This window comes from Amblyomma maculatum, chromosome 6 (genome assembly GCF_055883805.1).
Source record: "Amblyomma maculatum isolate TAMU_Amacu chromosome 6, ASM5588380v1, whole genome shotgun sequence".
Lineage (NCBI taxonomy): Eukaryota > Metazoa > Arthropoda > Arachnida > Ixodida > Ixodidae > Amblyomma > Amblyomma maculatum.
In genome coordinates this window covers 76,724,449-76,736,599 of record NC_139349.1, presented here as the reverse complement: position 1 = coordinate 76,736,599, position 12,151 = coordinate 76,724,449, and the positions used below count along the sequence as shown (strand labels likewise).

The window sequence follows — 12,151 nt, the reverse complement described above, 5'->3', positions numbered from 1 at the left end:
CAGTGGTGACGGTCTGGTCCACTCGCGCAGGCAAGTATCCTTTCCTATGTCCTGTGCCGCAACTTTGGTCTTAGTGTCATCCCGCTCGGTTGCGATGCAACGCATAGCCCGTATTTTTGTTGTACGCATTCTAGTCAAAAATGAATTTTTCTATCGTTGCAAGTTTATGTGAAAGTATAAAATATACTAGTTCCTTTATTGTTCTTTTATTTTTATTTTAAAGTTCCAGTACTTCACTTGGCCTTTTGGCGCAGCAATCGTTTCAACGCTGAGCGTTTCAACAGTTTCTCTGTAGCTTTTTGCTTCGAGTGTTCTCCGCTTCACGCTGCTGTTTGCAGCCTTCACTCGCGGTTGTTTCCTACAAGTGCTGCGATGTAATGTGAAGCTCGTTTCCTGCAAAAGTAAGTCACTTGCCACTTGTCTCGTATAATGAGAACAGCACACTTAAGCGGCTAAGCCGCTAATGCATATCTTATGAGCGTAAGGCATCACCGCCTTCCTTCGTCCTTTTAATTATAACTTGTTTTTCTTATGCCTGGGCGTTCTAACGCTGAAATCGAACCCTCAGAACGATACACCGCGTTTTTAAGGCGTTTCAGGTGCACCGAATTTTTTTTTCGCACGAGTATGCAGCCATATGAGTTTTTTCAGGTCATTATTAGAATATAACTGCATGCACAATCGCCCACGTCACTGCTGATTACTGATTGTTTACTGATGTCTCGTGCGCCAAACTGCTCCGTGATTGTCGGTTGTGTGTTCGTACGACTTGGCAGTGTACCTGCGTGAGTATGCAATTTAATATTTCGTGGGTCTAAAACATTCTTGACTAGGTATTGGCGGGTCACGATTACTTACTAACTCCCCGAAAAGTCGCATGAGCACTCAGTAATTAATCAAATACATTGGCATGACATATTTACGCTGGAGTTTGGAATCATGTTAAATCGGCCCAATATATTCAACGTGGATTGAAAATAAAAATAATTGAAAACATTGTGACAAAGCACACCTTGAGCACGGTGACCACTTTTTCGAATAAATTCGATGCTTCTTCAAAGTTCTGCCAATGCCAGTATTACCTCGTTCCAAGGAAAATTTGGAATGCCACGTTGAGTGTGTGTGTGTGTGTGTGTGTGTGTGTGTGTGTGTGTGTGTGTGTGTGTGTGTGTGTGTGTGTGTGTGTGTGTGTGCGCGCGCGTGTGCGTGTGCGTGTTCGTGCGTACAAAAAGTATTTTTCAATGGAAATTTGTCGAGAAGGGATAGCGGTTGCGGTAGAGCATCTGTCATGTCGCCAAGACGCTGAACTCTAGGTAGCGGGATGAGCCTGCTTCTACTGAAGCCGTGCTATTGACGGGGCCGAAATGCAAAACTGCAGTGCGGTGTATGTGCAGAGGCAGTTTACATTGAGAATACGCATGATGAAATATCCACTGATAAGAGGTGTCCCAGCAAACTTGAAACAAGGTTTAAAAAGTTATGTATTTGAGATAGGCTTGGGAAATGAGTTGCATACAGCTGCCAGCAGTCTTGCTCACCACAAACGATTTCTTGTTTTGAATATAATTAAAAAGGTAATTAGGTGAATTTTTCTAATTGGCTTGCTAGTGAATTTAGACAACAAATGGGATTTGAAAAGTTGAACACTACCTTCAGAAACTCTCATTATATTTATTGCGGTAAAGAAAGCCTCACGTATACCTTTTTTCCAGCTCCAAATAGAGCCCGCGAATTAAAAAAAATTCACGTGACCAGCGCAATCGCGCGCCACGATTGCCCTGCTCTCAATCGTGGATTGAGTGAACGAAAATCACATTCGGCCGCGTCTCGATGGCCCAGTTCCACTGTTAGGTTGATAAGTAGGCGATGGCTAACGCCTGGTCAGCCGCTCACCACACTCGCAGCAATTTGCACCGTCACATGCGCCGACTGGCTCACGCGGACGAAAAAAAACACCGCACACATATTGCCCTGGCGCTGAAAGTCACCACCGCTGCTGATTTTGTTCTCTCAAGCCATCGTTGAGAGCAGGTCAATCTTGGCGCGCAAATTCGCGTCACGTGATATTTTTTGTAATTCGCGGGCATTCCTTGCGGATCGGAAGAAAGGTACACGCGTGGATTTCTTATAGCAAATAAATGAAATGGAGGCTTTTGAAGGTGTTCTTCATTTTTGCAAATCACATTTATTGTGTGAAGTCTATAAAAAGTAAATTAGAAAAATTAGCCTAATTAACCAATGAATTATTTTAGAGACAAAAAAATTACCTGTGGTGCGCAAGACGGTTGGCCGCTGTATACAACTTATTTCTCTGGGCTATCTGAAATATTCAAATTTCTAACCCTTGGTTAAAGTTAGCGGGGATACCCATTGACCATTAGCTGCTTTATGAGTTCTGCAAGGCAAACGCCACTCCTGTAAACCTCCAGAAACATCTTGCACTGGTCGCAGCCCCTCATTCCCATAAAAGTTAATAATCTCACTATGACTTCGGGGCAGCTATGGCTCTGCTGACCCTGACAATATTTTCATACAGGACTGGAACCTGATGTTTTTCCCAATCAAACCACCCACTAACTATACCCCGCGGCGAGTGCTCCGTCTGAGTACATTTCCTGTTGTTGATATTTGCTAGTACGTACCTGACTAGTGTTTGTTTTCTAACCCACGTTGCCATGGTCATTTTCTTTGTCATACCTCGGTGCGCTGTCCTTAATTCATCTTCTATCTTTTCATTTTGCCTCCGTGTTCCTACCTGAAGCATAGGCACTAGGGTACATAACTACTACGTATATTTTTGAATTCCAAGCAAATCGATAAGCAGGACAGCGTATAGCCAAGATATTTTAATCTCATTTCATACCACTAGAAAGTCCTTGGTCATGTTATCACATAGCCTGGATGGCTTTGATTACCGCTTCAATTACCACAGAAAAAAACATCTAGCATGCAAGACTGCGAAAATGTGAAGCGTTCTCTCGAAGTGTCACCAAAGGGAGAAAGTGAAAAAAGAAAAAAAAAATGTGATGGTGTTTTTTATCTCTTACGGAAGAGGTGGTGTACCATCGGCACTAAGTACCAAGGTTGTATTTCATCAGCTCGAAACTTTGTAAGGGTTCAGACTAGAGTTTGAGCGTTGAACACAATAAAGGAATCGTTTCAGGAGCCACGGTAGCCCCTCCATAGGACTTACAAGACCTTCGATGGAACACGTGAAATTCCATTCCATACATTTAGTTCGCAACCCCGTTTACCCTCTGCACGCCAGCTGGTCAAGTGTTAGCCGGATTCAGCATTTCTGCAGCGAAAGGAAAGCTATTCGCCAATTCCTTATTTTTTTTCTTTTTCGCGCATGGAGCGGTTCCATTTGGCCATTTATGCACTTAAAGACGTTAACGCTGCGGGCGATCTGAGCGCTTACGTACATTGGCCGTGCCTGTCCTAGTTGATATTGAGACGCGATGGCTCTCCGTCGAAAAACAAACATCTCACTTGAAATGTGGAATTGACTCTAGTGAGTGAAGTTTTCGGCGCATTGCTTTTTTTCTTGCACACTTGCGCTACCGAAAAAAAGTAAAACCGGCTTAGATTCGTACTCGTGCTGATGCTTCTTGCAGAAAGACTGCTCTCAAGTCCTGTTGGATGGGGACAGTTGCTTCACTCTGCTAAAGTCAGGCAGGAGTTCTCTGTTGTTTAACGAAACTCCATCGTAAAAGCACTACGATGTTGCTGCTACACTCACGGCGCACATTATGGTCAGTGTTTGTCGCCCACACTTATCATTTCTACTGGTGTTTTCTTCCTGCGCTATTGAAAAAGAGAACATGTTCTTAATGTCTCTGTTTTTTTGCCGAAACTTTTTATCATACTTAAATGTTAGTTCTTTTCTTACATGCTTCCCGCTCATTTCGTACTTGTGTTCGTTACATTCGCTTTTATGGTACTCTGTCCTTACGGGTTTGAGAAGAGAACGGGAGGATGGGTAAGGAAGAAATGGAGGCGTTGTGCTTATTCATTTCTTGGTTATGCGACGTTTCAATTTCCTGCTAACGGAGCACGACGGCGAGCTGGTCGCTCAAAGCAGCCAAGACGCAGAGCGCGGCCTTTTTGGAGGCGTAGAATTGCTCCTCCTTCCGCGATGAGGACAGTTTTGAATGTGTGTTTTCGCTTTCAGCTGTCACGGGGTCTGGAGAATCACTGTTACCATCATCTCCTGCTTCGTTTTATAATAGCTTTCCTGAATACGATAGTTGAGTGAGCCTTTCGAAGGTTTGGGCTAACTTAGACCATGCTCCAAAATGCATACAACCGCTTTTTTGTGGACGTCCTTTGTTTCTCAGGCAATGAAAATAGCTATTGTTATTTTTGACTAACTTTGGTAATTTGCTTGTGCGGATGAATTAGTGTGCATATAAGAGCTTGAGTGGGAGAAATTTTGAAGTCATCGTTAAAAGTCTCGTGCTGCCTAATAAACAGCAAAATGGTTTGAGCAGTCAAATGAAATTTAAATAACCTGAAAAGGCGTCCGCCCCTGCATATGGCAGTATCTTAACTAAAGAAAAAAGAAGCTTTCGCTCTACATTCTATTGTGATCTCTGAAAATCTCTGAAACCTTAGGATAAAGAAGTTCATGGCGACGAATTGTCTACCTTGGAATCTCTAAGGGGTAACGCATGGCTACAGAACTACCAACTGTAAGAAGGACCAGCAATAACCATCGCATTACGGCTACGTTTCACGGTAAGCGGTATAAATTTAGTGGGGAAGTAAAAGGGGTGCTTGCTTTTCGGCAGCATTCCTCCGTCGCAGTTTGGTAGAAACCTCTGCCATGCGGCTTGGACGTAGTGGCAGTCGCGCGCAACATTTAGTCTGGTGATCTTCAGAAGTAGGCACCATGGGGACGACTGCGTAAGTTCAGTGCGCATGAAGTGGGATACCGCGCGTTGGTCTGTTGCGCTGTGATACTTTCCTAAGCGGTTTAGTTGCGCGTTCATATTACATTCCCCTATTTATTTCTATATACACCGGACGTGACCTGTTTAATTATAATTTGAGATTGCGCCCAATCTCTAGGTTCTTCGACTAAGTGAGTTGCCGAACCGTAGTTCGGCATCCGTTTAAATCGACGACTGCGCGTACCGACTAGCGTCGTTGATGGAAAGAGCGGAAGCTCCTACATTACTAGTGAGATGCAAGAAGTCATTGCATTTATAATATAAGATTTCTCTGCGAGTTGAGATGAGCTACCAGGTGCCTGACAAATCGAGCGTCTGCACCAGCAGTAGTAAGATGATGTCACGTGATTCATATGCTCCTCAGATCGACGCTAACGCTGGTCGCTCTAGCGTTGCAGTTCGGGTCCAACAATGCTGGGAGGCTACAGTGAGGTAGGATGATCACCAATCCGACGGCTATGGGTTACTTGTGTTTCCAGCATCTCTATAGTTAAGTAAACAAAGGAGCCCTTAGATTCTTTTTGTTTCAGCGCATAGCTATTGCGGTGGCAGCAGAGCATATGTCGACTCAGTTTTTATTTCCTATCTTGACGTCGGGAAGAAAATGGTGCAGCTGTACTGTCTGGGCCGAAAAAGAGGAAGCGGGTTCGAACACCACGAAAGGCAATGCAAAGTACACCGCCACCTCAATGCTACGTCAGACATGTGACGCGGCAGGTCTACTCTCAACAGATTACTATATGCATGTCTAAAGAAACGGGAGAGGACAAGGGCACACGCCGGCGGCGAGGAACTTAGAGGGCTCCATAGCCATCTTGACTGTTCCACGTGACTTGCCTCAAAAACGTACCGGGACGCATTTAGTACTGCGGTGTGTCAGCTTTTTTACACAGCTGCCAATGAATCGATGTTGCATGACAGCGTTTGATTTTGTGTATTATGCACTTTACAGTCTCGCTTCCACGTGAAACGTGCTGGGCCCCACAGAGGTTGCGTGCCCATGCCCTCCTTTGCGCTGCAGCGGAACAGAATCCATAAGTGGCTGTGCCATCCCCAGTACCGTCTATCATTACCTGCGCCGGGGGCGCACTTGGAGAAACTATAGTTCGTTACAATATATGACCTTTCCCTATGGCATTAGCGACTTGCTAAGCCTGCAAGTTGCAAACAAGTTTCCATGTTCGGTCACGGGACCCATCGCAAGAGACTCGTCAAGAGCTGGATCTGGCTGTGCTTGTCGTTCCTAGTTGTTCAGGTGGTCAAAACCAAGAAGAGCGTACTCAGAGCCTTCCCTATCACGAGCTCTAGCCTATGGCTTCTTAGGGGGCTCGCACGAGTGTCAGCGGGGGCGCTTTGCTCATTTTACTTCCCTCATCGGCAGGGCCTCGAATATCACTAGCGTCAATCACGAATTCCGAGTCGCCGCCGCCGCCAATCTATGACTGCTTTCACTCGCTCCCAGACGCAGAGCGACATCGCGAGCACAAGAGGCCCACTTCTAAAGTATGTGTTTCCGATAACAACTTCTGCTGTTCCCCGCTCTCGGGGGTTAGCTATTTGGCTGCTTATTCATTGCCATCATTGCTGTGACGTCCTTCGCTCCTTCGTGAATTTCCATCCATGACACGCACTGTGCGTCCTCTTCGTATAGCCTTCTTACTCTAGCTCCTCTAGCGGCGCCTCCAGGATTGCGTTGTCGTCAGTTCCCCCCGCTCCTTGTGCTGAGTTGGCAACGTTTCGCTCGCCCTGGCCTTAAGTCCGTCAGATAACGGGAGCGGCAGCCGTGTACTGCGCTCGTGCTACGAGTCCCGGGTGTGGGTCTGGCCCGCTGTGCTCTGCGTTCTGGATGCCAAGTCGGTCTGCCCTTCGCCCGCATACTGGAGCTTTGGCACCCAAATAATTTCTTCTTATTGCTACAAGACCTCACGCAGTTTTTATTGCGAAAGCAATACTACTCTAGGTTTCGAGCTTTCAGTGTAGCGCGGCGGTATCCACGTCTTACCTACGTGACGCTGGGACGTCACACCCTACGTGACACTAGGGTGAGAGCTGGGCTACCAACTCAAATGGTTGGCGTAGAGCGGCGGTAGCCACGTCTTACCCACGTGACGCTGTGACGTCACACCCCACGTGACACTAGGGTGAGAGCTGGGCTACCAACTCAAACGGTCGGCGTAGCGCGGCGGTATCCACGTCTTACCCACGTGACGCTGTGACGTCACACCCCACGTGACACACGGCATGGCAGGAGCTGCCAACTTTGGTCTCTCTTTTCACATGAGACGGTTATGTCAGAATAAGCCTGCCAGGATCTTGGCATTCACGTTACCCCTATAGGCCACTAAGGCACGTTCATACGGCTTGGTTAAAGCGAGGCTTTATATGTAGGCTGAGGAAGAAGAAAAAGAGAACACTCGGTCACCCGCAGCTAATTCTTTCGCTCAATATTTGGTTTAGCAGCGCTGAACCCTTGTAACATTTTCTTTTGATTTCAAATTCTAATTCAAAATTCTGCTTACAGTTTTGTGTTTAATCCGTTTACATTAATTAGACGCTTTTTTGTTTGCATTTATAATTGCACTGTTTGTTTATCTGGCCAGAGTGTTCCACTTTTGTCCTGCACTGATCAAGTGCCTTGATTTGTTCATTGCCTTGTTTATTTTTGGGTGCTGTCCAGAAGACGCCTTTATACGGGGCTGCGGATTGGTCAAGCCACCTATTGCAGCTTTCTTTTTTCGTAGTCCTCAATCTGTTGAGAGCATGAAGGGAATAAAGATTTTAAATATTCAAGCTTTCTGCGACGAGCATATTTGGAATCCTGAATGCATACCTCGAGCATCTGTGAAAAATCGCACTAGCTGAGCGCCAGCATCGTTGCAGGCTGTATCCGAGAGTTAGGAAGTCACTCCGTGACTCATTGTTTTCGCAACGTAGTTTCCACAGCCATCCTTTGGTTACAGCTGCTTTGCGATGCTTTGTTTCTTGCTCCTCGAGGTAGGATGTCGGGTCTGCGACAGTAATTTTCAGGTTCTTTAGTTTTTTTTACAAAATTGTTCATTCCCCAGTGCATAACCGGTGTTGTGATGAAAAGATAAAGGCGGGAATTGTTTCCTGGAATGGGCCACTCGAAAATTGTTTGCTGCTTCGGCTTGAAGGAAAACAATCTAAGCTATCTTGATGAGAGTTGAAGAAAAGTGTGCTTACCATTTACGAGTACATACAAGAGCAAGCTGAGGTTACAATAGGGGAGCCACACAGACAAACCCCTGCCTTAGCAAACGAGTACATCTCACACAAAAGACATTACCTCCACAGAGATCGTTATGTCACAAAGAGAACGTTATCTACGTAAAGAGCACGGAGCCGCACTTATGATCGAAGGGATCGAACTCTTTACCATGGACTGAAAGGCACTTTTAAAGGATAAAACAATTATGCGTTTAGGGCGGTTATTTCCTGGGATATGCCCCAAATGGTATTCAGCAATGAAATGTTTTAAGTAGGAAGCCACGCACGGCAAAAAAGGTTGGAAATAAATACGAGCTAAAGTTCGTTAAAACCTAAATGCAACAACGAACATGTCTGGGCACGTAAGCGTCTGGACTGTTTCTCGGCATCCATTTCCTTCTTCGCAAGCCTTACCATCATGAACGACTCCGCCTACCTTCCACGAACCATCATCATGAGCGCCTTCTTGTTAACCAGCTGCGACCGCTGAATGAACAAGGAAGTCCTGCCGGCGATTACTGACGACTTGAGGTTTTCCTCTTTCTGTAAACTAGTGCAAAGTTATATGTTGCGGGAGTCCCCCGCCGCATGCTTTTCACGGTTTCTCATTGCTCGTTTGCCATCTGTTTTGACACAGCAAGGGAGCCGGGGTAAGTGGGAATGGGGAAGGGGGGGGGGGGTGATGGCGGCACTTTGCGTCTTGTCAAAGTGTTTGGGTTGTGCGAACCAGCTTCCTCTTTTTAGGTTTTGACAGTGCCGCTGCAGCGACGTGATTTTCGATATTGTTGTGGGCACAACGCTGGCACCATTACCAAGTTTGGAGTTTGAGCACGTCTCCAAAATACTAGAATGTCAACCGCCCATTTGTTCTTTTGATACCTGGAAGACCTCCTCACGAGCCTACCTTATACCGGCCCGTTTCCGTACCAAGTACTGCTGGAAAAGCCAATGATGCTGGCAAGACTTGAATAGCTTTTTGAAAGCTGCTTTTTGTTCGTAGATGTAGACTGGGTTTCTTCGGTGACGCTTTTCAACGACGGTGTCGACGACGTAGCTGTTGCAGTGGAAGGCGAAAAGGTTCGCCACAGACTGGTAGCTGCTTTCCTGTAAGACTTGAAGGTGACAATTACAACAAAGCGCTACTTGGCGCCATTCTTCTTGAAATTGATTGACGACTTGGGCATTGACGGCTGGCGTTACCTGTGGTTTGCGATGTACTTCAGCGGCCGCTCAATTCACATATCTATGCCTGACGGAGAGGGAACTTGTTCTCAGTTGTCGTGGGGTTCCACACGAAGTACTTCTCAGCCAAAATAAGTTTAACATTGTGATATTTGCTCATTTTGGCTGAACAGCTAACATTCACGTCATTGCTTATGTTGATATCTGCATTCGGGCTTCTGATTGGACATTGCCTTAATTTCGTGCTATGTTGCAACTTGTGTCTTCTACATCAAGGCAGCTACGGCGTCAGGGTTTATTCTTAGCAGCGCAGCAAAGTGTTGTGGCCGCATTCACGAGCAAATTTGCGTCGCAACCCGATAAGTGCTCACGGAGCTGTGATACCTTATTTTTCCCACCGCATATGCTTGGGAATTGCCACTGAACAAAATCGTTCATGGTTGAGGCTTATCATACCGTACGGAAAATGCTTATTAATTGTCCACGTTCTTTGCTTTGTAGCAAGTACAAAATGGGGCCCAACTGAGCACTTATTACTATGACTTTTACGAGACTATTTGTAGGCTACATACGGTGCAGTCACCAAATACACTTAAGAACATTTTCTTCTTGCTTAAATTAAAAGCATACACAAGCGTACGCGGTCCAGGTAGCCTTGGCCTGCCCCGAGCATAAGGGGTAGTCGTCAAATACACCGTAATATAAACATTTCCTTCTTGCTGAAATTTAAGCGCGTACGGAAGCGTACGCACTCCAGATATGCCTTGGCTTGCTCCGAGCTCCTCTAAAGAAGACACTATTGACGATGCGCTTGCCCGCTAAATGTCGATCTAGTTGTCAAACGACCCGCTTCGTTTCTATTTCCGACTACTTACAAGAAAACGCTGTCCCCCGGGGATGAAGGTATTTTGGTGAGCGGCTGCACAGCAACGTGTTAAGTGCACCCATCAGTGGCGAATTCCATCAGGCTATATTCTCCCATGAGATTCTGCTTAGCTATCATGGGCGATGATTCATCCTTCGGTACGCTTGCTTGTTCATGCTATGCAAAAGAAATATATGCTACAATCTGTATAGAACCTTCTTAACGTATACGCTTGCCTTCACGTATACGCTTGCCTTCGCCCAACTGTCCGAGATGTGTATGATCCGGATGACCGTAGCGGATTGCGGCAGTCCGAGAAGAACCTCGCGCCCCAGGTTGGCCAGTGCCAACTCTGACAGGGTAGCCACATTGGGGCACCCTATATAGCTGCCCAACGGTTGCGCCGATGGTGACGGTGACGCCGACGCGGCTTAAGCCAGGAAAGGGCATCTCAGGCATGCGCCCTAAAAAACCCAATCTGCCCCATGACGAGCTCCCATCACAAGAGTTATGCACTTAAGTAAAAAGATTTGCTGAAACATACGGCCCGATGGCAGTGCTTAGAGAGCAAGAATAAACAAACAAGAAATAGTCGCCTTCGACCGCGGTATTGCAGGGTTTACATTCGTCTTGGGAAGTCCCCTTGTCATAGGGATTGTCAGCTGACTGAGACTTCGCTCCATGCGTTTGCCTAAGTTTGCACTTCAGGAAAACCGTCTTGGTTTCTGTCTCATCGTGTATTTACGCTAGAATGAATCGTAAGTTCCGTCTCGTATTGTTTTATTTTACATGAAAACACTAGCTCACGCAGAAAGGCAAAGTGTTCTTACCAGAACTTAGAACTCTTTCAAAATTCGCAGTGCCCACGGTGTTTATGCATATAAACCTCCTATCCCTATTTCGAGAGGGCAGCTTGCACTGGCACGGCCGCTTTCTTTCTTCATTGCACGCATAGGCTTGATTTATTTTATTTCTCTTTGGCAATGCTTTCATTTACTCCACCTCTTTCTCCGTCTCCACAGCGAGTAAAAAGAAAACAAAGCAAAAAGAAGAGAGAGAAGACAGAAAGAAATGAGGAGCCGGATCTACCCGTTCTCAAACCGTCTTATACAGGATGTCTCTTTTGCTGGAGTAGTCAGTACGTTAGTTCTAGCGGAAGGAAATGCGTTGCACTTGTCTCACCAGCTTTTCCTCGCTACGGGTCTGTCCTCGGAGGGCGACAGCATCTCTGTGCTTGCTGTCATCGGTTCAGACGGTTCTCAGCTCGGACGTTGGCGGTTCGGGTAGGTTTGTATGTGGCGGCCTGTCTTGTGCAGCTGGCATCAACACGGCCTTTTCTTCCCGGACGTGTTTTGACATGCGCCTGCGCCACGCGTCTTGTTTTTCCTCCTCGTACTTCTAGAATTCGGAATTGCATGTCTATGGGGAGAATCCGGCCGTTGGCTCCCCTCTGTCGGCATGAAATTGCACCGCTTTAATTTTCCTTTTTTGCTTTTCTGAGCATTCAAAAATATCCCGGAGGTATTCTGTTAGAGTGCTATCTCTACATGGTTTGCTATCACTCGTCGCATGGATATACTGTCAGCATGCTCTAATCGTAGTAGTAGTAGTAAGCTGTTTTATTGAATAAAATAAAATAATAATAAAGGAAGGAAAAAATTTTTGCCTGCCCCAGTATCTGCTATCGCCCATTGTCGTTGAATGTATTTGGCGTTACACCAACCACCTACATGGCAATTTGCACTCTCCAGAGGTCCTTATACCCACGTTCGTCTAACCTCCAGCAGGTTTCACTCACCACAGCGCATACGCCTACTGACGCATCACGGTGCCACAGACCCTGATCGAAGCAAAGTCACGGACTCAGCTATGTGTCGAGCAGCTGAAGCTGCGTGGAAGCTGAAACTCGACTGGAAAGCAG

General features: G+C 46.3%; 1 long non-coding RNA gene across 1 annotated transcript in view; it reads left to right on the top strand.

The window, feature by feature from the left end:
- Positions 1–313: 313 nt before the first annotated feature.
- LOC146186033 (uncharacterized) overlaps positions 314–12,151 on the top strand; it is an 80,463-nt gene continuing 68,625 nt past the window's right edge. The window contains exon 1 of the long non-coding RNA XR_014707836.1: positions 314–401. This is a non-coding gene — a long non-coding RNA (uncharacterized LOC146186033). The remainder of the gene's footprint in view (positions 402–12,151) is intronic.